The sequence below is a fragment of the Megascapheus bottae genome, chromosome 19 (assembly GCF_031878675.1).
Source record: "Megascapheus bottae isolate mThoBot1 chromosome 19, mThoBot2.hap1, whole genome shotgun sequence".
Classification (NCBI taxonomy): domain Eukaryota; kingdom Metazoa; phylum Chordata; class Mammalia; order Rodentia; family Geomyidae; genus Megascapheus; species Megascapheus bottae.
The window spans coordinates 17,013,675-17,037,081 of record NC_143527.1 but is presented as its reverse complement, the minus strand read 5'-3'; the positions used below and the strand labels follow the sequence as shown (position 1 = coordinate 17,037,081).

Sequence of the window (23,407 nt, the reverse complement as noted above, 5' to 3'; positions counted from 1 at the left end):
CAATCCCACCAGCAGTGCAGTAGGGTTCCTTTTTCTCCACAACCCCACCAGCAACTGTCATTGTCTGAGTTCAAAATCTTGGCCATTCTTGTTGGGATAAGGTGTTATCTTAGAGTTGTTTTTATTTGCATTTCCTTTATGACCATGAATGACAAACATTTTCTCATATGCTTTTCTGCCATTTTAATCTCTTCTTCTGATAAGTCTCTCTTTAGTTCCCTTGCCCATTTAGTGACTGGTTTGTTGGGTTTGGGGAGGATTATTTTCTTGAATTCCCTGTAGATACTGGATATTAAGCCAACACACCCAACAGACAAGATAAAATAATAACATTTGCAGGGAAGTGGATGAATCTAGAGCGAATCATGTTGTGCGAGACAAGTCAAGACCAAAGGAAAAAAAGGCGCATGGTATCCTTAATATGTGGCTATTAGATCCAAACAGTACAAGAGCGAGGACTCAATATTTGCATACCCAATGCTATGGACATGGTATCGGAAATAGAAACACAACTACATAGACATAAAAACCTATGACTCTATAGACATAATGTTTTATTACATAAATTAATATGTATCTATGATATACAAATCCTTAGCCTAATTTTGATTATGTTCTAAAAACTAAGTGCCAGTGAATTATATATAAAGATTCCCCTCTTGAACACTCATTTGTTAAACATGTCATTTGAAATATGATGTAAAAATCAATGTTAATAAATTCTTCAATAAAAAAAATCCTAAAAAAAAAAGAGTCTCACTGACTTCTGCCCAGGCTGGCTACAAACCATGATCATCAGATCTTAGCTTCTTGCTAACATTATAGACATGAACCATGAATGTCCAGTTGTGAAAGTGCTTTTAAATTCTTAGGAATGCTTCAACTCTACAGGGATTATTTAGACATGATTTATCTCCATTGTTCACTTTGGTGCATATCTTGGTTGTGTAACTTTGATTCTGTCTTTGGATGACAAATATATAAGACAGAGATGTTTCTGCCTTGCCCCTGAGAAAGGAAAGAAATCAACGTATAAAATTATGTCTCTGTGTGAATTGAGAACAAATCACAAGGCCCTTGATATCTGATAATAAAATGAATAGACATATCAGAAGGGAGCAGAAGTTACCCACAACTGACACCATTATCCAGCAGTAGACTTTGTTACATGGATCCTTTCAGAAGAAGGCAAGTCATTATTAACTCTTACAAGGTTCAAAGTGCTACTAAGGCAGACCACATCTTTCTTGTATTATAGACATTCAGCTGATTATTTTGAACTGTAGCACAGGACTTCACTGTTTAACTTTATTAAATCTTGCCCTTTGGGAACTGTGGGAAAATATTAGCTGCATGCAAACAGATAAATTCAGTGTTACCAGTTTGGGGAGAGGAGCAGACTAGAGCCTAAAAAGTGTCTCCATGACTCCATCTTCAGGTGCTAACAGCACTGTTAGTCAGATCCCATCAGGGGCCTTTGGTCACACCTGTAATCAGAGCTACTCAGGATGCTGAGACCTGAGGGTCATAGTTTGAAGTCAGCCTAGGCAGACAAATCTCAGAGACTTTTAGCTCCAGTTAATTAGCAAAAAGCCAGAAATGGAGGTGTGACCTGAGGGGTAGAAGGCCAGCAGTGAGCTAAAAAGCTCAAGTGATAGCAAGAGTGATAGGATGTAATATAAACACACACACACACACACACACACACACACACACACACACACTCACACACCAGGTGCTCTAAGCATGGATGCTTTTAGAAGTTCCCGGTGGCCAATATTTGAAGAACTAGATATTCCATATTCTATATAATCCTATTGCCCAGGCCAGAAACCTTATCAATAACAGAAAAGAGATCAGAGTTTCTAAGCAGGATCAGTGGAGAACCTTTCTTCCCTTAGATCTATTGTACACACATTATGACTTGAATCCTCTGGATGGAAATCAGCTCAGCCTGTTTCTTCTGGCATGTCTTCCTTCTCCAGGGTGCTCCTGAGTATAAATAGGCTGATCCATCTTGTGGATCTTTCTTACCCCCATTTCCTGCCTCATCCATATCTATCCTCCTCTTCAATCTACAGCTTGTCCTCCTTTGTGACAAAAAATGAAAGAGGAAAGCGCAAAGGAATCTATCTCTTCACTGTCCTCTGCTCGTCATTTCACACACCTTCTGGAATTAATTTTGCAGTATCTCTCACTGATTAAATTGTGTCAAACTCTTAGAAGACCTGTGAGGCTGATAAAGGTTGCCTTTAGCCTCCTTCCATCATCTATGTTAGAATCAATGCCATTCCCTTTTCCTGCCTGAAGCTGAAATAGCATGGAGGTTTCTGATAATAAAAAGTACAGGGAGGGCAGGAAGCAGCCTCCTGTTTGGCATGGTAGTGTCTAAGAAACTTGTTAGCAAGGGCTTGATATTGGCAGGTTAAGATCTAACCATCTATGTCTTACTTGGAGAGGTTAGATGGTAATAAGGGTGTCTCGTCTCTTCTCCCCAACACTGTTTAGGTATGAGGAATTCCAGGGCTGACGAGTCCACTGTCACCCACCAGGTGGAAGTAGCTGTTTGGGGCCTCTGAGAGTCCAGGGGGGGAAAAGATTTTGAATTTATTGAACAGTTTGAGAGGTTCTGTTGGATGGAATGGATAATCCACACCTTAAGTTCCTGGGAATGTTGTGTGTGTTGTAATATGACATTCTGGAAGAAGTGGGGGGGGGGGACTGCTCATGTATGCATTCCTCTGAGATTCCAAGTGCACAGTTTTCTGGTGGCTAATTGGAGAAAAAAGTCTCATGGACTTCAGTGCCCAGGCTTGCTTTGAACCATGATCCTCGGATCCTGAGTACCTAGAACTACCTAGAGCCACCAAGCCCGGTTTAATCGCATAAATTTTAAATGCTGAGCAGAGCCCTAGACAGAGAAAGATAGCCATTAAAAACATTAAAAGGTAGCCTTTCATGCTGAAGTTCTCACACACTGTAATCCTAGCTGCTCAGGAGGCTGAGATCTGAGAGTCAGGGTTCAAAGCCAGCCTAGGTAGAAATGTCTGGAATTCTTTTTCTTTCTTTCTTTCTTTCTTTTTTTTTTGTCCTGGGGCTTGAAATCTGGTCCTGGGCACTGTCCCTGAGCTCTTCAGCTCAAGGCTAGTGTTCTACCACTTGTTCCATAGCTCCACTTCTGGTTTTCTGGTGGTTAATTGGAGATAAGAGTCTCATGAACTTTAGTGCCTGGGCTGACTTTGAACTGTGATCCTCAGATCTCAGCCTCCTTAGTGGCTAGGATTACAGGCGTGAGTCACCAGCTCGGGCTTGTGGGATTCTTATCTACAATTAAGCAGCAGAAAGTAGAGATGTGGCTGTACCTAAGCCAAAAAGGTTTAGGTTCTATTACCAAAACATGACAAGATAGATATTGTTATTATTTCTTACAATAGTATTTATTGAATTAAAAGTTTGCTCACATTATTATTATTATTATTTTGGTGGGTGGGTCATGGAGCTTGAACTCTGGGCCTGGCATTGTCCCTGAGCTCTTCAACTCAAGGCTACCACCCTACCCCTGGGCCTGGGTGTTGTCCCTGAGCTCCTCAGCTCCTAGCTACTGTCCTACCCCTGGAGCCACAGCCCCACTTCCTATTTTCTAGTGATTAATTGGAGATAAGAGTCTCTCAGTCCTTAGTGCCCCGGGCTGGGTTTGAACCATGATCCTAAGATCTCAGCCTTCTGAGTAGCTAGAATTACCACTGTGAGCTACCTCATCCGATACAGCTTTATTTTTGAGTACTTGTAAGGGCTATAATTAAAATGTAACTATGTTCAAATGCTAAGAAATTAGTTCCTATAACTCCAGCATACAAAATTGTGTGCATATATGTCTGTGCCCATTCTAGAGCTTGAACTCAGGTCCTGGGTACTGTCCCTAAGCTTTTATGATCAAGGCTAATACTCTACCACTTGAGCCATGACTTTATTTCCAGCTTTTTGGTGATTAATTGAAGGTAATAGTCTCATGGACTTTCCTGTCCTGGTTAGCTTCAAACTACCATCCTCATATCTTAATTTTGTGATTAGCTAGGATTTCAGGTATGAGCCTCTGGCACTCAGCCATATAGGATTTTTAATAAATACATTTAGTCTCTCCAAAGAATGGCATATTAGTTTTGGGCTTCCTTTTTTTTTTTAGAGATTCATGATTAGAAGGAGTTGTCAAAGATGGTTCTTATTACAAAAAACAAAACTGAACCTGGAGATGTGGTCAAGTTTTACCCAGAACACAGAGACAATAAGTATGACTTTTCAGGATTTCCATTTGTCAGCCATGCCCTTTAATTATGTATCTATCATTTAAAGAGTCTGAAACTTCTTAACATCTCTCAAATGACAAGGTAGATGTAGATAACCCCTTAATGGCTCCCTAACTTAATATCTGAAAGAAGAAGGTGATGAGAAGCCATCTTGCTGCTGAGTCTGACCTTAAATATTTATTATTTAGAATTTTCCTGTTGCCTCTTCTATCTTGCCTCAGAAAGGCCGTGATTTGTAGCTGTTGTCTCCTGTAATTCATAATATATTTTAGCAGTTTTGTTGTTGTTTAATGTTTACAGTGTTGCCAGCATTGCTGCACTATAAATAAAACAGCCCTTATCAGACTTCTATGTAAATTTTTGTTGATACCTCTTACCTTAAGTAGATTCCTAGAAGTAAAAATAAAAAATCTAGGTCCAAGCTCAACAATGTTGAACTCACTGGATTGAATGGTATATATTGCACCAAACTTTACCCCTTGTTATGGTATACGCTCCATCAAAACTTCCTGAAGGAATGGTCTATGATCTGCACATCTCCCTCATCCTTCTACCTTCAGTCTAGAGAAATCTGGTTTTGGCTCTTCCATCTCTCTGACATGTTTGTTGTGCAGGAAAATGAGTAGATCATGATGTGAAACTGAAATAAGCCAGGCTCAGAAGGACTCAAAGTATTTCTTGCTCCCTTGATGATGAGGAATCACTAATGCAGAATAAGAAGCAGATCAGGAAAAGGGAGAAGAGGGGGAAAGCCCCAAATGGTTCTTAGTTTTATTTGGTGCAGATACTGGGGCTTGTTGAATTAAGGGCCTTACCCTTTCACTATTTTCACCACTAGGGTAGCTAGGATTACAGGCATGAGCCATTGGCACCCTGCTTTCAAAATGGTTCACAAAGCTTGACTTCTTGCTTGAAAAACTTGCATGTTTTTGTGTCTCACCACAGTTGACTTCTCTATAGCAAACCTGATTGGTAAAGGCTGGGATCTATTTTATAATAAAATAAGGATGGATGATGGACTATGGAGAATGCTCTTACATAGGCAACTGATGATTTTAGATTTCTTTTTCACCTCTTGTGTTTGACTTGCTTCCAGGGAAGGTCAACTAACAAACAGACATAGATTCCCTTCCTGTCGTGCTATTTGACAGTTCAAAGCAATCACAGCCTTAGGTCCAGCTACTTGGACCAGCCTCACTGGCGGCGGCATGGTCTCTAGCACTCCCTCCACCAGGAACTATTCTCTCTTTTGTAGTAACTTCTCTCAAACTCTTCCCAGAGCTCCAACTGCTTTCTTCTGTAATAGATTTGCTTGCTTTTTTTTCTCCATTTTTTTGGCAGCCTGGGGGATCAAACTCAGGGCCTTTGGGATGGTAGACAAATGTTCTACCACTGAGTCTTACCCCCAGCCCTTAGTTTTTAAAAATTTTTTTGGAGATGGGTCTTGCCAAGTAGTCCAGGCTTACCTTGAACTTGAGATCTGTCTACCTCAACTTCCTGAGTAGTAGGATTCCAGGTATGCACTGCCACACCCAGGTGGAGATATTTGTCTTAAATGAACCTTACCTGGAAAAACATTACACAAAACGGAGGCTTTGACTTCTGCTTTTTGGTCCTTCCTTCTCTTCATGGGGACTGAGCAACTCTAGAACTCCTTGATGCCTTGAAGTCCCCAATGCAGGTCCTAAAACAAAGATATCTCTGCTGCTATTTTCATCAGAAGTATGATCCGCTCTAGAGAAGCAGAAATGAGGGGAAAGAGGGCCCAGATGTGGAATGAGAGCAATTAGGCCAGCACATTGGGGAGCCAGCCATTATTTGGATTAATCTCAATTGCTTCCCTCATCTTGCTCAAGCCTTTCCTGAGGGTCCGTGTGAGCTGCTGCATCTCAGGATGGCCTGTGTCTAGGGAAGAGAAAATTTGCTGGCTCTCGAACCCATTGGTGAAAACTTCATTCAATATGTCCTGTACATCTGGTCTACCGTGTGTGTGTGTGTGTGTGTGTGTGTGTGTGTGTGTGTGTGTGTGTGTGTGTGTGTGTACGAACACACACGCTCACCTGCTAGGGTGCCATCTACTCTCAATTCAATGCATGTCACACCCTAGAGCCACAGGTGAGCCTAGGAGCAGGTGGTTAGAGAAGTGTGAAGTCTGAGTAGGAGGTGGGATATTGCATGAAGACCTGGCACAGCCAACCAGAATAAGGTAAGGTTCTAGGACCTAATGGGAGGCAAAGATGTCTGAGCAGATGAGAAAACTATCATCCAGAGAGAGGGAAGAATGCCTTGGCCAGTGTTACCCAGACAGTTAGTGGCAGATCACTGCCACTTAGACTCTTGGTCCTGTGCTCTTCCATCATACCAAACTCTCAATGTATGCAGGTTTTGCCTCTCTTCCTACTGAAAACTCATGAACGTTCATCAAGGCCATGACCCTTCTTAATACAATTTCCCAGGAGTCCTAGGCTCCAACTTCATCCATCACAGACAGTATGCATATCATAACTGTAACATTTAACATTTTTCTTACCAGCCAGGTTCCTCTGGAGTTAGGGAAAGCAGTTCAGAAAGGTCACTTGCTATCAATTATACCTGCCCAGAGCCGGTAGAGATTCTTTTCTGTTTGTCAGAATTGCACAGTAGCAGTCCTTAGTTAATAAGACATCTGGGATAAGGCAAGCTAAAACTGATGCCTGAAAAGGCTCACAAGTGCTTTGTAGCAGCCAATGTCTTCTCATTCTGTGAATTGCCTCACAACCCTTTCTGGAATCCGGAGTATAAGCCAAGCACAACAATAACAATCACAAATGGATTTTCTTCCCAAAAGCAAAACCAAACTGAGGAATAGGTATTAACCATTCATCAGAAAGTCTCATTAGTAGTTGTGTAGAGAAATATAGTCATCTTGTATTTGCCCTTGGACCTTTCTGAGAATTGGCAATTCTGTACAATTATTTCCTGACCCGGGTTCCCTCTTGGATATGACACTTCAGTAATTGATATTTTCTTGGAGAATTTGACCATGATCAAATTGTATGAATTGACAGCAAATAACACACACTAAGGTGCATGTAAAAACTAACAAATGACACATGCATGTCTCTAATATTTTTCCTAATCCTTGCTTTCCTTCCTCAGCCACACATTTCCTGTCATGAGACCATTTTCATCTATGTGTTCTTTTTTCCAAATCATGGCATATTCCTAAAAGCTTTTAGGATTTTGTATTCTTAAATTAGTTGAGTAAAATATGTGTTCTGTTCATTGATAGTTGACTGGTGCCTTTGGAAATCATTACACTTTCACTGCAGACTTGTGTTATTTATATTAAAGGACTTTAAGACACATACGTATTTAACCTACCCAGCCACAGATTTGTTTTTCTTCCTCATCAAAATTATTCACACAAGCTGGACCATTTGTGAGAAATGTCATCACTGGTAAGTTCCTCACACCTAGACAGACACTGGCTTGGATATACATTGGAGTCATAGAAACTACATTTTATTTCTGACTATATAGCTATTTTAAGATGATGATCTCCATAGAGCCAGCAGAGACTTCAAGTTTTAAAATAAAAATGATTTCAATACTTAGTAAAAAAAAAAAATCTTCCAATTGGGACCAGGAGTTTGGCCTAGTGGTAGAGTGCTTGCCTAACATGCACGAAGACCTGGGTACCACATACATAGAAAAAAGCCGGAAGTGGTGCTGAGGCTCAAGTGGTGAGCTCTAGCCTTGAGAAAATCCAAGGACAGTGCTCAGGCCCTGAGCTTAAGCCCAGGACTGGCAAAAAAAAAAAAAATCTTCCAAGTCCTTGCATGTTTCTTAGTTCAGGTATACAACAACTAAGCCATGTTGTGCTCACATGGATGACAGTGGCCTATTTCCCATCTGGCTTTGAGACTGAGGTGCTGGAAACAGTGATCCAATGCCGCATATATTGAATATTTACAAAGATGGTGACTGATCATTTCCTATAGATGCTGAACCTATACTCATATTTAGAGTTGCTGGGCTTGTTACCATATGCTAATTGTGGAGGTAGAAAGAAGAAGCAGGACAGGAAGAGAACAGAGACCAATTCAAAAAGTGATACAACTTTGTCCAATGGGTTATAGCCATCAGGATGTAAATACAGAACACAATTCTAAACAGGTAGCAGACAGTCAATAATTGATTCATGAGTACAGGCGATTACATTGGCTTCTAGGCCCCTGAATTCCAGACAGCACAGTAGCTGAACACATTTTAGGAAATAAGAATAATAATTTTTGCTTAATGAAGATTTTTGGAATTGAAGCTGGTTGTATCAATTAGGTACCAAAAAGAAGACTTGGGCAGTTGATTTGTAGGTTTTTATGGGAATGGGCTGCTCAACAAACTCAGCTATTTATTTATTTATTGCTTACTTGCCAGTCCTGGGGCTCGAACCCAGAGTCTGAGCACTGTCCTTGGGATTTCTAAAGGCTTGAGCTCTACCACTTGAGCCATAGCACCATTTCAGGCTTTTTTCTACATATGTGGCACCAGGGAATCAAATTTGGTCTTTGTGTATGCTAGGCAAGCACTCTACCACTAGGCCAAACTCCTGGCCCCACAGACTAAGCTTTTTAAAAAGAAATATAGTCAACTTGTATTTGCCCTTGGACCTTTCTGAGAATTAACAATTCTGTGCAATTATTTCCTGACCTGGGTTCCCTCTTGGATATGAAACTTCAGTAATTGATATTATCTTGGAGAACGCCTATTGGTGATGAGGAAAAAAAACACAAACTATTCACCCAAATTAGGAGAAAAACTCAAATATATTCAAATGACAGTGGGTGATTTGTATGAGAGGAGCAGAATGGTTTGCTAGGTCAGGGGATGAATAAAACTCACTTGGAGAAATGAAATGAGCTGTAATAGAAGAGTCAGGTATCAGTAAACTCCAGTTTCTATACAGAGCTGATAAAATAAGGCAGCAGGGTAGGATATTTTTAGATCATGACCCATAGTTACTAAAATTGAGTTTTGTACACACACCCTCACAAATATATCATCTGACATAAAAATGTCATACACCTATTACAATGTATTCTGGTATTTTCTATTCTGTTCCATTTTATTGTTTCAAGAATGCTGGTATAATCTGTCTCTCTTATTACACAGCCTAAAATGGGTTATGACCTGTGATTTGTGGGGAAAGCCCCATAGAACTGAAGGAATTAAGGAGCTAGGATAGAGAATAGTTAGTTTTCTGGCAAGGTCTTTTCTATCACAGAGTGAAAGTGTGGAATGCCAGGTAAGAAACTTCTGGGGAAATTAGTAGGCAGAGCAATCTCATCCCACCCCAGGATCTGTCCCCAAATACTTAGTGTCTGTCATGTGGGTTGGCCCGCTTTGAAGGTGTGATAGAGTTTTCACCTGTCACACCTGTAAAATAATGAGCAGTTGGGGGTCACAGGAAAGAAAAAAAGGACTGGTGGCTGATACCACTAAATCATGCTAATGACAAGGGATTCTGGAAATTTTTTTAAAAGAACTAGGGTCTTGAGCATTTAGTCACCTAACTACAGTTATTTACAAAGATCTTCTGGTACTTCCTTTATAGTACTCAGATCTATATTTTATTTTCATGTCTTATTGCTTCATTTTGTCCTCTAAAACAAAGTTAATGAATGGTGATGGCAAGCCTCTCTTATCTTGCTCCTGAATTTGGTAGAAATAGCTTTGATACTTTGTATGCTGTTTGTTGTGTTGTTTTGCCTAGCTACTGTTTATTTTTCCCTGGAAATCTAGAACCAGAGGACAAATGAATAACAACAAAAAAAGACAATTCAGGAAGGAAGGAGTGATGAATTATGTTGAATGCTGTATAGGTCAAGAGTGAAAGCCTGAAAATTGACCATAAGATTTAGAAGCATGGCAGTCATGGCACCTTGACAAGAGCAGTAGCCATAGGATGAGTTAATGAGACAGAGTTTTTTGTTTTGTCTTCCCTCCCTCCCTTCCTCCCACCCTCCCTGCCTCCCTCCCTTCCTTCCTTCTGTCTTTTGTGCTAGTCCTGGGCTTGAACTCAGGACCTGGACACTGTCCCTGAGTTTCTTTTGCTCAAGGCTAATGTTCTACTACGTGAGCCACAGTGCCACTTTTGGCTCTTTCTGAGTAGTTTATTGGAGATAAGAGTCTTGCAGATTTTCCTGCCAGGCTGTCTTTGAATAGTGATCCTAGATCTCAGCCTTCTGAGTAGCTGGGATTGCAGGCACAAGCTACCTGTACCTTCCCCCCATTTTTTTTTTTTTTGGTAAAAGGGGAAAGAAGTTGAATAGTAGTTGGAGTAACAGGTGGCATACAAAGAGCATTTATTTTTGGTTTGTTCTAGATTTGTTTTTTCAAGGTGAGAGACACATAGCCATTTTAAAAGTCACAGATCATGACCCAGGAGTGAGGAAAAACTGATGGTCAGAGAGAAGAGGGAGCATTTATAAGGCAATGTCTTAGAGAGATGGAATGAGATGTCTGCAACGGAGGATGACTTCTTATAGAGCATGACAGTTATTATTTGTGTGTGTGTGTGTGTGTGTGTGTGTGTGTGTGTCTGTCTGTCTGTCTGTCTGTCTATGTGCCTGTGTGTGGTTTTGGTATTGAGGATCAAATCCAGGGCTTCCTGCATGCTAAGCAAGCATTCTACCACTGAGTTACACCCACAGTCCCAAGCAGGGACAGTTCCTTGTAAGGGGAAAGAAGGCAGAGTATGACACATAGGGGCAGACACTGGTAAAGGGGAAGCCATGGAAGATTTCCTAAACAATTCTAGTAAACGTGTAAGAGCTTGTTCCTTCTTTCCCCCTGGTCTACACCTGCACCTTAGATCTCATCACTTTGTAAATGAACAAAGCATATCTACAGCAGCCTGAAGTGACAAGGAGGAGAAAGTCATTTGTTATTCTCACATCTTAGGCCCTGGGCCGCAAGACTACCTGAAGCTAGTCTATCTTTCTAGCTGGACATATATTAAACAAAAAAAAAAGAGAGAAGAGGGAGAAAGGAGAGAGGGTGAGAGAGTGAGAGTGTGCAAATGAGAGAGAGAGAGAGAGAGAGAGAGAGAGAGAGAGAGAGAGAGAGAGAGAGAGAGAGAGAGAGCGCGAGGGAGAGAGAGCGCGAGGGAGAGAGAGAAAGAGAGACACAGAGAGACAGAGACAAGGAGAAAAGGGAAAAGGAAGTAAGGAAATGAGGGAAGTGAGGGAAGAGGAGAGGGGAAAAGAAGAGAGGAGACTCAGACACAGTGATGGGGTAGACTGCTTCCAAAAGGGCACAAACCATGAGAGGGAGAAGGGCACACAGGCTTGTGTCTATGTCCTGTTGAGGAACTCCATCTTCTAGAAGTTAAGATCTAGTCATTTCCCCAAACATGACCACTCTTCCGCTTTGGGAGAAGCCACATGTGACCTTGTAGGCCTTCAGTAATGTCAACTCCTTAGACTGGAAGAGGCTGTATATGGGAAGAGAGGTTAACAAACCAATTGCTTCCCCTCTACCATCTAGACCCAGATCACAACCAGGTGTTATATGAGATGAATCCAGTAGGCATGGTCTTTTCCTGGCCCTCCTCCTCCTCCAGAGCCACACCAGACATCGGCTTCCCTGGTCCATCCATGGAGGCAAGGTGCAACCTGTAGTGTCTGTCCAGTCCTAGTGGGAAATGCTGCCATATTGTTTCCTCTAGAAAAAAGAAAGTGCTAACAAAATGACCTGGCTACCTTTGAGTTTTGAGTTCAGTACAGATAGTTTCTGCTGTCTGACCCCTACCCCAGCCAGCTATTTATTTATGAGAGCCTCCTGTGGAGTAAACACAGGAGAAAATTCGTGTGTGTGTGTGTGTGTGTGTGTGTGTGTGCACGCGTGTGTGCTGGTATTGATGCTTGAACTCAGGGACTGCACACTTTTAGCTTTTTTGCTCAAGGCTGGTGCTTTCCTACTTGAGTCACAGCTCTACTTCCAGCTAATATTTTTGATGTTTGGAGATTAGTCTCATGAACTTTCCTCCCTGAGCTGGCTTTGAACTGTGATTCTCAGATCTCAGCCTCTCAAGTAGCTAGGATTACAGATATGAGCCATGGGTGTCCAGATAGTAACTTGTTTCTTCAAAGCAGACTCACAGGAACAGGACTCCCATGTGTCCAGCCATATGGAGGTGCCTGATAGCCACCCCAGTTCTTACTCATTCCCCTGGAATGATATTAAAATGCATATTTCATAGTCTCTTACCCACTGTTTGGAGGAGGGCCATTCCCTATCCATGAGCCATTCACTGAAACTCACCAGAAGGAGAAAATCACTTTTCCCCAATTGTCAAATAGAAGAGATGGATCCGGTCACGTGGACAAGCATGTTGCTCCCAAGGACAGTTTCACAACTCCGGATTCTGAGCTGAAATACCTTGAAGGGAGAATGGGCTTTTCTCATCTGACACAAGTGGGCCTACTGGGCGGGGGGAGGCATTTATCTTTCTGTCTTTGGGGGATACAATGCGCATCTTGAGACCTCTCATTCTTCCTTCCAGAAGGAGATGTTCTAAAAATGAATAAATCAACATAGAACATGTCGTATTTATGCCTACTGCCTGAATTGATAATACTTATTTGTAATGAAAATTAAGCAAGCAAAATGCTAAAATGTTCTCTCCGGGCAACACAGTAGAATGTCTTACCACAGATGTATACACACTGGCTCTTCACTCCTTATTTCTACCTATTCTTCCAGGTTAATGTAGAAGATGATAGCTGCTGTCTCTACTTAGTGTGTGTGTGTGTGTGTGTGTGTGTGTGTGTGCGCGCGCCTGTGTGTGTGCATGAGCATGTGCATGTGTGCTGGTGTATGAACTCGGGGCCTTATATTCTTGTTTGCTCTATTCTTTGAGCCACAGCTCCACTTGGATCTTTTTGGTGGTTAACAGGTGATAAGAGTTTTAAGGACTTTTCTACCCAGTTTGACTTTGAACCTTGATCCTTAGATCTCTCAGCTTCCTGAGTCGCTAGGGTTATGAGCCAGAGGCACCTGGCTTGCCATCTGTAACTTGGCACAGAATTGGCAACCATTGCGGCTAGCATTTACCCCCAACTAGGTAACTGCATTTGCCAATGTGATCCCACAATTTTATTTTACTTTTTTCCCTGTTTTTCTCATATTATAACCAGCAGTTATATAATTCTCAGGTTAATTCTTCCAACAGTTGTTGAGCATCTATTAAGCACCTGAACTTGTACTGGACTCTGGTGGAGGGTGAAGCAGAAATAACCACAGTATACAGCAGATCTTCCTGAACACTTCCTGAGGCGGTGGAGGGCTCCTGGGCAGCGAAAGCCACCAGTGACCTCATTACACATTATTTAGGTTATCACCTTTTTCTCTGCCCAGGAAAGCAGCTTCCCAGCCACTCCCCGGCGGTGCACGCGTTCCGTGTCCCTCCTGCTCTGGACCTGCTGGATGGCATCACAGCGCCCCGGTTAATACCGCAGCTCTGGGTCTGGTAGTTTCTCCTGTTCTTGTTCACTGGTTGCCAAAGTCTTGCTTCTCTTCTGTTACTTTTATTTCAGCCCTGCGAATGAGCACCTTAGCCTGGTGCCTCGCGGTGAACCCCAGGCAGCCCCCCCCCCCGCCCCGCCACCACTCCGTGCTCTAGCGCCCCTCTGGACGGACCCTCCTTGGGGCCACAGCTCCCACCTGCGCTGGTCTCCCCGGAAATGGAGCCGTCGGGTTCCTGCCCGTTTTCCCTTCCGTCCCCCCCGCCACCGCAGCATTAGGTGCCAGGAAGCCGTTTGGGCAGGGGGTTCAAGAGGACCCCCCACTTCCCGCCCACCATCTCCCTCCCTTCCCGGACAGCGGAGGACGGGCGTTCGCGGTGGCAGGGGACCCTGAGAGTGTTCACCCAAGCGGGAAGTCCCGGGACGGGTCCGCCCAGGTGAGGCTGCCTCGGGGAGGCTGGCAGGGCGAAGGCCGGTGAGCGCGGCGCGCGCGCGGCCCAGAGCGGCTGCGGAGGGAGGAGCGGAGCGCGCGCGGGAGGCCCCCGCCCGGGCCGCCCAGGGCCGGGCTGCCCGCGCCGCCGCCGCCGCCGCCGCCGCAGGTGGGGGGCCCGGCGGGCCGGGGGCGGGGCCGCGCTCGGGGCGGAGCCGCGGTGGCAGTCCGAGCCCGAGCGGGACGGTCGGGGCGCCCGCGGGAGCTGGCCGCGCGCTGGGGCTGGGACCCGCCTGGCCGAGCGCGCCGGCGCCGCGGCTGCAGACAAAGGCGCCGCTCGCGCCCGGGCCGCCGGGCTCGGGGCTCCGACTCGGTAAGTGGCTCCAGCTCCTGCGCCCCCCCGGAGTCCCGCGGGGAAGCGAGGAGGGGGTGCTTCTCTGCCTCACCGGACTCGAACCCCCTCCCAGGTCGGGCCGGCGAGCGCCCGAACGGGAGGCTGCCTCCTGCGGGACCCTGTCCTCCGCGCCCCGCGCGCGCGGGCGCCGTCCTGGGGTCGGCGGTTCGCACGGGGAGGTGGCGCGGGGCTCGGGGCGTGTGCCGGGCGTCGCGTGGGGGGGGACCCTGGGATCCCCTGCACCTGGGGGTCACCGGGACATCGTTGTGTGAGTTCAGATTCGGACCTCGGCTGTGAGACTCGGCCGTCAAGGGTTAATGCGGGTCCCCCCCCCACACACACCCGGTGGGGATCCCCCAGAGCGAGGCAACCCCACCGCGTCCCCCCACCCCTCCGCGGGCTGCTCCCCATCCGAAAGCCCCTCCACCCCCGCTCTTGCTTTTGTTCTGCACGCTCCTGGCACCGCCGCGGGGCCGGTGGGCGAGGCCGGGCGCGGGCCACGGTGGGAGTTTAGGTGCCGCCCCGAAGTGTCAAGTGGGTGAAGTGGAGGCGGCGGGGCTGGTCGCCCCCTGGGAGGGGAGTGGATTCGAACCACCAATCCACACTCGGGAACCGGCTGCTGGGGGTGTGGGGGGGCAGGTCCCGAGTGAGCGCCCGCCCGTGGTCTGTCACGCGCCTGGAAAGCGCTACTTCCATTCATGGATCTATGCCTGCGATTGTGATTAATGTCACCTCTGCGGGGCTCCGTGAAGAGTGAGAGCTACTATTCAAATGTCCTAGCTGTTGCCTGGGGCCCGCTACGTGCGCGGCTGCTGCCCACAGACCCGCTTCCTTCAAAAGGAACTTCACTGAGCGCCACTGTGTGCGAACCCCAACATCTTCGATTTCACAGGTAGGTACTTACTGAGTAGCAACCATGTTCTAGGCAGCTGTGCGACGACCTTATTGTACCGTGTACTTATTGAGCAACCACTAAGTGCAAAGGGCTTTTTTTTGTTGTAAGGAGGAAGAATTGATCTGACCTTCCAGCCTTCGATTCCTTGAGAAAACTGCAATTTTCCTTGACTTACGGTGTGGCTGGTCTTCTACACTTGACGGAAGCTTCTGTGCTCTTTTGAGTAGAGCAGAATAATAAAAAGTGCCGCTTTGGGTCCTCTTTCCAATTCAGTTACCCAATATTGAAGGGAGTGGGGCAGGGAGATGAGGCGCTTGGAGGCAGCTGAACCCTAAGTCTGGCAGTTTCTTTGAACAGAGTGTTTGTGGTAATTATCAGAGAACAAAGAAAGGTTAATACAGCAAAGCCCTCATGTGCAGGGTCAGTCAACTAAAAAAGGATGAATCCATGGTGGAGGGCAGAGGGGAACATGAAGAAACTCCATACCTGGGCTGGGGGGTGAGGGTTTTTTAAACCCCACCATTGCACCAGGCTGGAGGGGTTGAGGTCTGTATCAAATGGGTTAAGGATACTTCTAAGAGACTTGATGAATCTGTCACTCCGATTACCCTAGCATCCTGATCCAGATTGACAGGACAATCATAGTTTCTCAATCTACTACCAACTATGTGAGTACTTGCACTGGTGCTGAGAAGTGTTATAAGGGCATAGTCTTTGTCCCAAAGGATCTAACAGTTTTTGAGGTAAATTCATAAAAGGTAACTTGGACAGCAAAGGAAAAGCCAGGAAACCCCATCTTTCTGTCTATCATCCTATCCCCACCCCCACCTCAAAGAATCATGGGTTTTCTTTTATTGTACACTAAGAATGTTCTCTATGCCTTCTGTGTTTTCTCTTTTTACATTGATCTCCAGTATTTTTTGGTAAGCTCTTTGTTCCCATTTCTTGGTATCATGATTTTTTTTTTCCTCCATTATTTCTGAGCTCCACTCGGAGAAAATCACATTACTGTTACTGTGAACTCCACTCAAAGCTTGTCTTTGGTCTCTTCTGAAAGATACGTAGAAAATAGGGGAGGCACTTAGTGATGGTGCTTGCAGCCCTATACTTAGATGAGAGAAAAACCCAAACAGGAGTTCAGAGAGAACATGCAAGTTAGTCTTGCCAGATGAAATAGGATAGTGATGGCCAAGAAGAATAGCGAAGTGTCCATCCCCAGCTGAGGGGAAGGACTCAGGGCAAGGAGGAGGGTCCATCCCATGAGCCTTGAGAATCTAGTAGATGGTCATGTAGGATAGTTTCCATTGTTTGCACAAGGACACCTGTCTGAGCTAGGTTTATTATGACAAGGACTGACCTAGGTGTCAGGCAGGGGCATCACCTAGCAGTTTACATCATATAGCTACAAGGACCTTGTCTCCTGTCCCTTGGATGCCTGTAGAGGCATCTCTGCTTTACTAAGATTGTTGTCATTGTTTTGTTTGTGGTGGTAGTGCTCGTGGTGGTGGTGGTAGGGGTGTGTGTGTGTGTGTGTGTGTGTGTGTGTGTGTGTGTATTGGGGGAGGGACTGTACTGGAGCTTAAACTCAAGTCTTCACACTCTCATTTGTTTTTTTGTTTTTTTTGTTTTTTTTTTTTTGCTCAAAGTTGGCATTCTCTCACTTAATCCAAATACCCACTTCTGGCTTTTTGCTGGTTAGTTGGACATAAGAGTCTTAAGATCTTTTTCTGTCCAAGTTAGCTTTGAGCCAGGATCCTAGCCTCCTGAGTAGCTAGGGTTACATTTCTTTCAAGTTTATTCCTGGAGTTTTTCACCTGGGCTACAGTTAACTGTAATCTCCAAGAACGTGACTTTTTTTGTTTGTTTGTTTCAGTCTCCATCCATCCTCTTTGCTCCACAGGAAGTCTGTGGAGTTGTTGACACTTACTGCACTGGTCCCCTTGCCTTCTGCTTCTTGCCAGTTTCCTCTTTCCTCAGGGCCTGCTGTCTGCCCATCTTCTGTCATCTTTCTTTCCTTGTATGAAAATGTGTTAAGAAAACAGTCGGTCACCTGTCACTTCGTCTTGAATATGAATGTAGGTCACTGTATTCTTTTATCCAGGGGTCTTTGCTCTTTAAATCTTGTTATGGCATGGAAGGCTGCATTCTACTGTGAGAAATCAAGGCCAAATAAGGGGGTGCTGGAGGTAAGGTGTAGCAGAGTCCTTCCTGGTGCTTATGAAATGATGCCACAACCTCACCATGTAGCAAATTTGGTCAGGGTCCTTGATTCACGTAATTTTCATTTTATTTCCTTCTATCAGAGGTTTCGTTACTTAAAATTTTTTTTGTAACAATTTATGCTGGGGCTTGAACTCAGGGCTTGGGTGCCGTCTGTTACTTTTTTTGATTTTTACTTTCTTCTCAAATCTGGTTCTCTACCACTTAAGCTACAGCTCTACTTCTGGCCTCTGGGTAGTTCATTGGAGCTAAGTCTTATGGACTTTGTTGCGGGGTTGGCTTTGAACTGTGATCTTCTGATCTCAGTCTCTTCAGTAGCAAGGATTATAGGTGTAAGTTATCACCAGTGTTTGGCTTGCTTTTTAGCACATCAGACAGCTGAGCCACATGGCCTTTGTGTACTCTACCCCAAGGCCTGAAGATTTGTTATTTTTGCAGTGGGAACTTTTGCTTCTCTTTCTGTATGCAACCATTACTTTAAGGCAAGGAACTTAGCCATGGCATTAACAGAGACACTGTGGAGGAGATGATTCCTTGTTGTGGAGAGGCTCTGAGCACTGATGGTGTGTCATAGCACCCCTGGGTTGTACCCATTCAATGCTAGCTCCTCTCTCCAAATCATGACAACTCCATATATCTCTAGCTGTTTTCTGCATGTCCTCTGGAGAACAAAATCAGCCCTGGCTGAGGACTGTTGTTCTAAGGCGGTGTTAGTTACTGTGTATCATGCTGTATCATAGCTGAGTCCACTTTTCTGGGAGAGGATTTATTTAGGGGAACTTGGATCTTTTCAAGAAAGTAACTTAAGGGGCTGGGAGTTTGGCCTAGTGGTTAAAGTGCTTGCCTAGCATGCATAAGGACCCAGGTTCAATTCCTCGGTACCACATACATAGAAAAAAGCCGGAAGTGGTGCTGAGGCTCAAGTGGTAGAGCTCTAGCCTTGAGAAAGTCCAAGGACAGTGCTCAGGCCCTGAGCTCAAGCCCAGGACTGGCAAAAAAAAAAAAAAAAAAAAAGAAAGAAAGAAAGTAACTTAAATGTGTGATTAGCTCGTGGAACTTTCCAGATGAGTATTTTCCCATTAGAATAAACATTATTGGCCAGGTGTGATAGTCCATGCCTATAAGTCCACCTGGAAGTCAGGATGATTGTGGCTTGAGGTCAGTCCAGGAAAAATGTGAGCTAGATCCTATCTGAAATGACAAGTAAGAGCTTAGTGGTATGTCCTTGCGATCCCAGATGTGTGGAAATGGAGATAGGAGGATAACAGTCCAGGAGGGGCATGGTTGGGGGGAACATAAGAATATCCCAAAGTAACCAAATCAAAAAAGAGCTGGAGACATGGCTCAACTGGTAGAGCACCTGACTAGTGAGTGCAAGGCCCTGAGTTCAAACCCTAGCCCTATTAAAAAAAATTGTATGTGGTGGGAACTGGAAATATGGCTCAATTGGTAGAATGATCTAGTGTATGTATGTATGTGTATGTATATTTCACAAACATTCTTTGTTACAAGTTCTTGTTACTTGTTCTAAGCTGGTTACTATATTAGTAAAGTCATCTTTTGAGTCAAAAGAAAGAAAGAAAGAAAGAAAGAAAGAAAGAAAGAAAGAAAGAAAGGAAGACTCCATACTAAAACCATCACCACAACCACCAACAATAGCAAACCTTCCCCCCCAATTCCCCCGTTAGTACATGGCAGCTTTATCTCCAGAAGTATGGGTGGCAGAACCATTGGTAGTGTTGGCACAGGATCATCCTAGCCTTCTGCTTGGGCAGTGGCTGGTGGGCACCCGGGGAACAGGGTAGTGGCAGGGGCAGTGGAGGATTAAGGGCTGTGGCCCAATTCCCTGGGACTTGCTGCTTATGCATTCTGGGTGGCTCCTCATCTGCTTTAAAGGGGGGGGGGGGGGAGAACTGAGAATTAACCATTAAAAACTCAGACATAGGGCTGTGTGTGGTGGCTCAAACCTGTAATCCTAGCTACTCAGGAGGCTGAGATCTGAGGATCAAAGTTCAAAGCCAGCCCAAGCACAAAAGGACCTGAGATTCTTACCTCCAGTTAACCTCTAGAAAATGGGAAGGGGGGCTTGGCTCAAGGGTAGGGTGGTAACCTTGAGCTGAAGAGCTCAGGGACAGCGTCCAAAGCAGAGTTCAATCCCCATGACCCAAAAAACAAAACAAAATAACAACAAAAAACTCAGAGATGGCTCAAGTGGTAAAGTGTAGGTAGATTGTAGAAAAAAGTAAGAACATGAAGCCCTGAGTTCAAGCTCCAGTGCTGTCACAAAAAATAAGAAAGAAAGAAAGAAAGAAAGAAAGAAAGAAAGAAAGAAAGAAAGAAAGAAAGAAAGAGAGAAAGAAAGATGAAGTGACCAGGCCTTGGAAGGGTCCTGGGAAATCAATTGAAGGGCTCTGATTGGACAAATGTATCTGCAGGAGAGGGATGCCAGGGGATGGACTTCCACGAAGGCAGCTTCTCAGAATGTTGGCTTCCATCTCGTACCTAGATCAAAAGAGAAATGTTAATTCCAGCATGACCTGTACTTTTGGTAATGACTGTCCTCAAAAGCAAGAAGATCTGTATCTTCAGCGGCTCCATGTCACAAGAGCGGCTGTGTAGGAAGGAGGGCCGGGTGAGTTCCAGCTCGGCAGGAGGCTGAGTTCCACCTGAGAGTAGAAGTGACTTGTAGCATCTTGTAAGTGAGGCTGGGCAGCACCAAGTCTTTGTTCCAGAAAGCGAATGAAACTCTTCTTCAGCTCATTTGAGGACTTGGAGGGTACATGATAAGAGTTCATTGGCTCAAAAATTTATCTTTTGGAATACCCAAGGCTGGGGTGAGGGCTTCTTGTATTGAAGTAATCTAAGTGGGAAATATTTATCCTCTTTTAAAGGTATGTTCAGATCCTGTGCTGTTTCTGAGTTGTTGGGTTTTTTTTCCTCAAGGCTAGCACTCTACCACTTGAGCAACAGCTCCAATTAGACTTTTTTAGTGGTTAATTGAAAATACACATTTCATGGACTTTCCTACCAGGTTGGCTTCCAACTATGATCCTTAGATCTTACCTTCCTGAGTAGCAAGGGTTACAGGTGTGAACCACTCTGACACCAGGCCTTGACTCATTTCTTAATTAATTTTTCTAACTGGGAAGCACCTAGGGAGAGAATACTGGAGTTGTTGCTCTGAATGCATTTGGCTTTGTATGAAGCTACTCTATCAATATATCAATATGTAGTTTAATAAAAGTAAAGAGACTGTAGTCAGTCTTCTCTTACATTTAAACTGATTTGTCTAAAATAATTCATGAGTTGATATCTGTTTATTGATTTTATCTTCATTCAGACAGTAGTCTGGAAAGAGATTTTAGAGGCCTCTGGCCAGTTCTTCATTTTTTTTATTTTTTATTTTTTTTTGCCAGTCCTGGGCTTGAGCTCAGGGCCTGAGCACTGTCCTTGGACTTTCTCAAGGCTAGAGCTTTACCACTTAAGCTTAGGCACCACTTCCAGCTTTTTTCTATGTACATGGTACTGAGGAATCGAACCCCGGTCTTCGTGCATGCTAGGCAAGCACTCTACCACTCGGCCAAACTGGCCCTTGGCCAGTTCTTCTTACCTATTATATAAATGGGGAAACAGAGGCCAAGAGGAATAAGATGACTTGTCAAGGTTACACAGAGGTCAATGAGGAGGTTAGGGCAGGAGCCAGGAATTTGCTCCATCTCCCAAACTCAGCACCACTGGCACAGCCTACATCTGTTTTCCTGGATGCCAGGGTTTGTTGGTGGCAGGGGACCAGGCAGGAAACATCTTAATGCCTTGCCTCTAATCCTGACAAACCAAAGCCTAGATTTAAAAATCATTACATCTATAGCAAAGGTATGTGTACACACACACACACACAGATAGTACTGCAAAGAGCCACAGAAAATGAGTTGGATTGGTGGAATGAGATTAGTTGACAGAAGCCTTGCTGGCTTCTGGCTGTGTTCTCCCACATAAGCATTTTGCAGGTTAATTGGAGACTGAGTCTTGAAGGCTTTCTTGCCCTAGTGGTTTTCAGAGTTGGGTGCTCAGATCTCAGCTTCCTGAGTAGGTTTATGGGTATCAGTCACCAGCTTAGCATTCTTTTGTTATATTCTACAGTGAATATTTTGAATGAAAGTATTTAAGGGATAGGTGTAAAGCATTTGCCTAATATGACCAAGGCCTGGGGTTTGATACTTAACATTGGAAAATAAAAGGAAAACATTTCTTTTCCTACTTAGGAAAGTGATACATATTCATTATGAGAAAGAGCAAAAAGCAGAAACAAATCTACAATCCACAATCTACCCTACTCATATTTTCTGTTTAATTTTGGTGTTATATTTTTGTCAGCTTACTTTAAAATGCATCTGAATTAACTGAGACAATAGTGAACATATAAATTTAAGTTTTTGCTTTCTTTTTTTTCAATTCCTACTGGAATGATTTATAGTATAAACTTCTTGGTAGATGTGATTTTTAATGGATGTATTTAATATTTTGAAGCTCCTTAATTGAACATAATATCTTGCTATTACTAGACAGTAAATTTACTCCAGATTTCTCCCTGCCATGACATTGTCTATGCTTTCACTCTATAATTTGAATTGTTTGTTTGGTATGTATTCCTCGACAGTGGAATTTAGCCCAGGGTGTGGTATAGGTGCATTGGACTAAATGTCTTTACAAAAATGGTATGCCCATGGGCCCTTCATTGGAAGGATTTGTCAATGATAGTTACAAACAAAAGCAAAAACAAGTCCTCCAGAAAAGCAAAAGCAAAAACCAAAACAAAGCCATGTAACTTTGTTGTTTTCATTTGTCTTTTTATAGGATTGTTTCGTGTGTGTGTGTGTGTGTGTGTGTGTGTGTGTGTGTATTGCCTGTTTTTCTAGTTGGATGTAGTGGTTTCAAAAAAATTCATCTGTGTATAAAAAGCCATGTTTCAAAAGAGCAAATAGTATGCTTCTGCTTTCAAAGATATAATTGATGTGAGCAATTCCATCCATCTGTATTCTATGATTTGGACGCCTAAACTGCCAGGTGTAGGGTGATCTGGTCTCCTTCACAGTGGTGCATCTGCCTGTGGGTTTCTGAAGCAAACTTAAATGGAGAGTGTGGCCCCATGTAGAAGCCAACATTTTCAGGATCTGCCTAGTGTTTCAGCATGTGAAGTGAGTGCTACCAACTACCTCTATTACCAACAAGAGAAGTAAAGCACAGAAAAGTCAGTCATACTTGGGTACATGCTGAGCCACTGCCGATACCTCTAGATCTTTGCCAATGTAGCCTACCCCCATTGTACAGCTGATCTTTGAAGGAGCTGGGTTGAGGAATATTAGCAACTTTCTTTGAGCTCTCTATCTATTTTCTGGAAAACATTGTGTTGTGAGGTCATTTTGTTATCTTAAAGTTCCTCATTGTAGCTTCAAATATCCCCTTTCTGTGTTTTACATCTTTTCTATTTGTTGTTTTAAAATATCTCTTTAGGCAACATTCTGAATTGCTTGTTAAGATTTATCTTTCAAGTCCCACTATGTCTGTTCACCTGTATCTGATCTGTGGTTAAATCCACCTGTTTGTTGTATTCCCAGTTTTACTGAATTTCTCTGGCAGATATTTAGTTCTTTTTGC

The 23,407-nt window shown here is 44.1% G+C and overlaps 1 protein-coding gene across 3 annotated transcripts in view; it reads left to right on the top strand.

Moving 5' to 3' along the window:
* The first annotated feature begins 14,478 nt into the window (after positions 1-14,478).
* Mapk4 (mitogen-activated protein kinase 4) overlaps positions 14,479-23,407 on the top strand; it is a 99,655-nt gene continuing 90,726 nt past the window's right edge. For 2 of the 3 annotated variants that reach the window (XM_090353091.1, XM_090353088.1), the window contains exon 1: positions 14,479-14,616. The gene's annotated coding sequence lies outside the window, so the exon portion shown is untranslated. Of the gene's footprint in view, positions 14,617-15,447; positions 15,530-23,407 lie in introns of those variants that run through there. The other variant, XM_090353089.1, reaches the window with a different exon arrangement.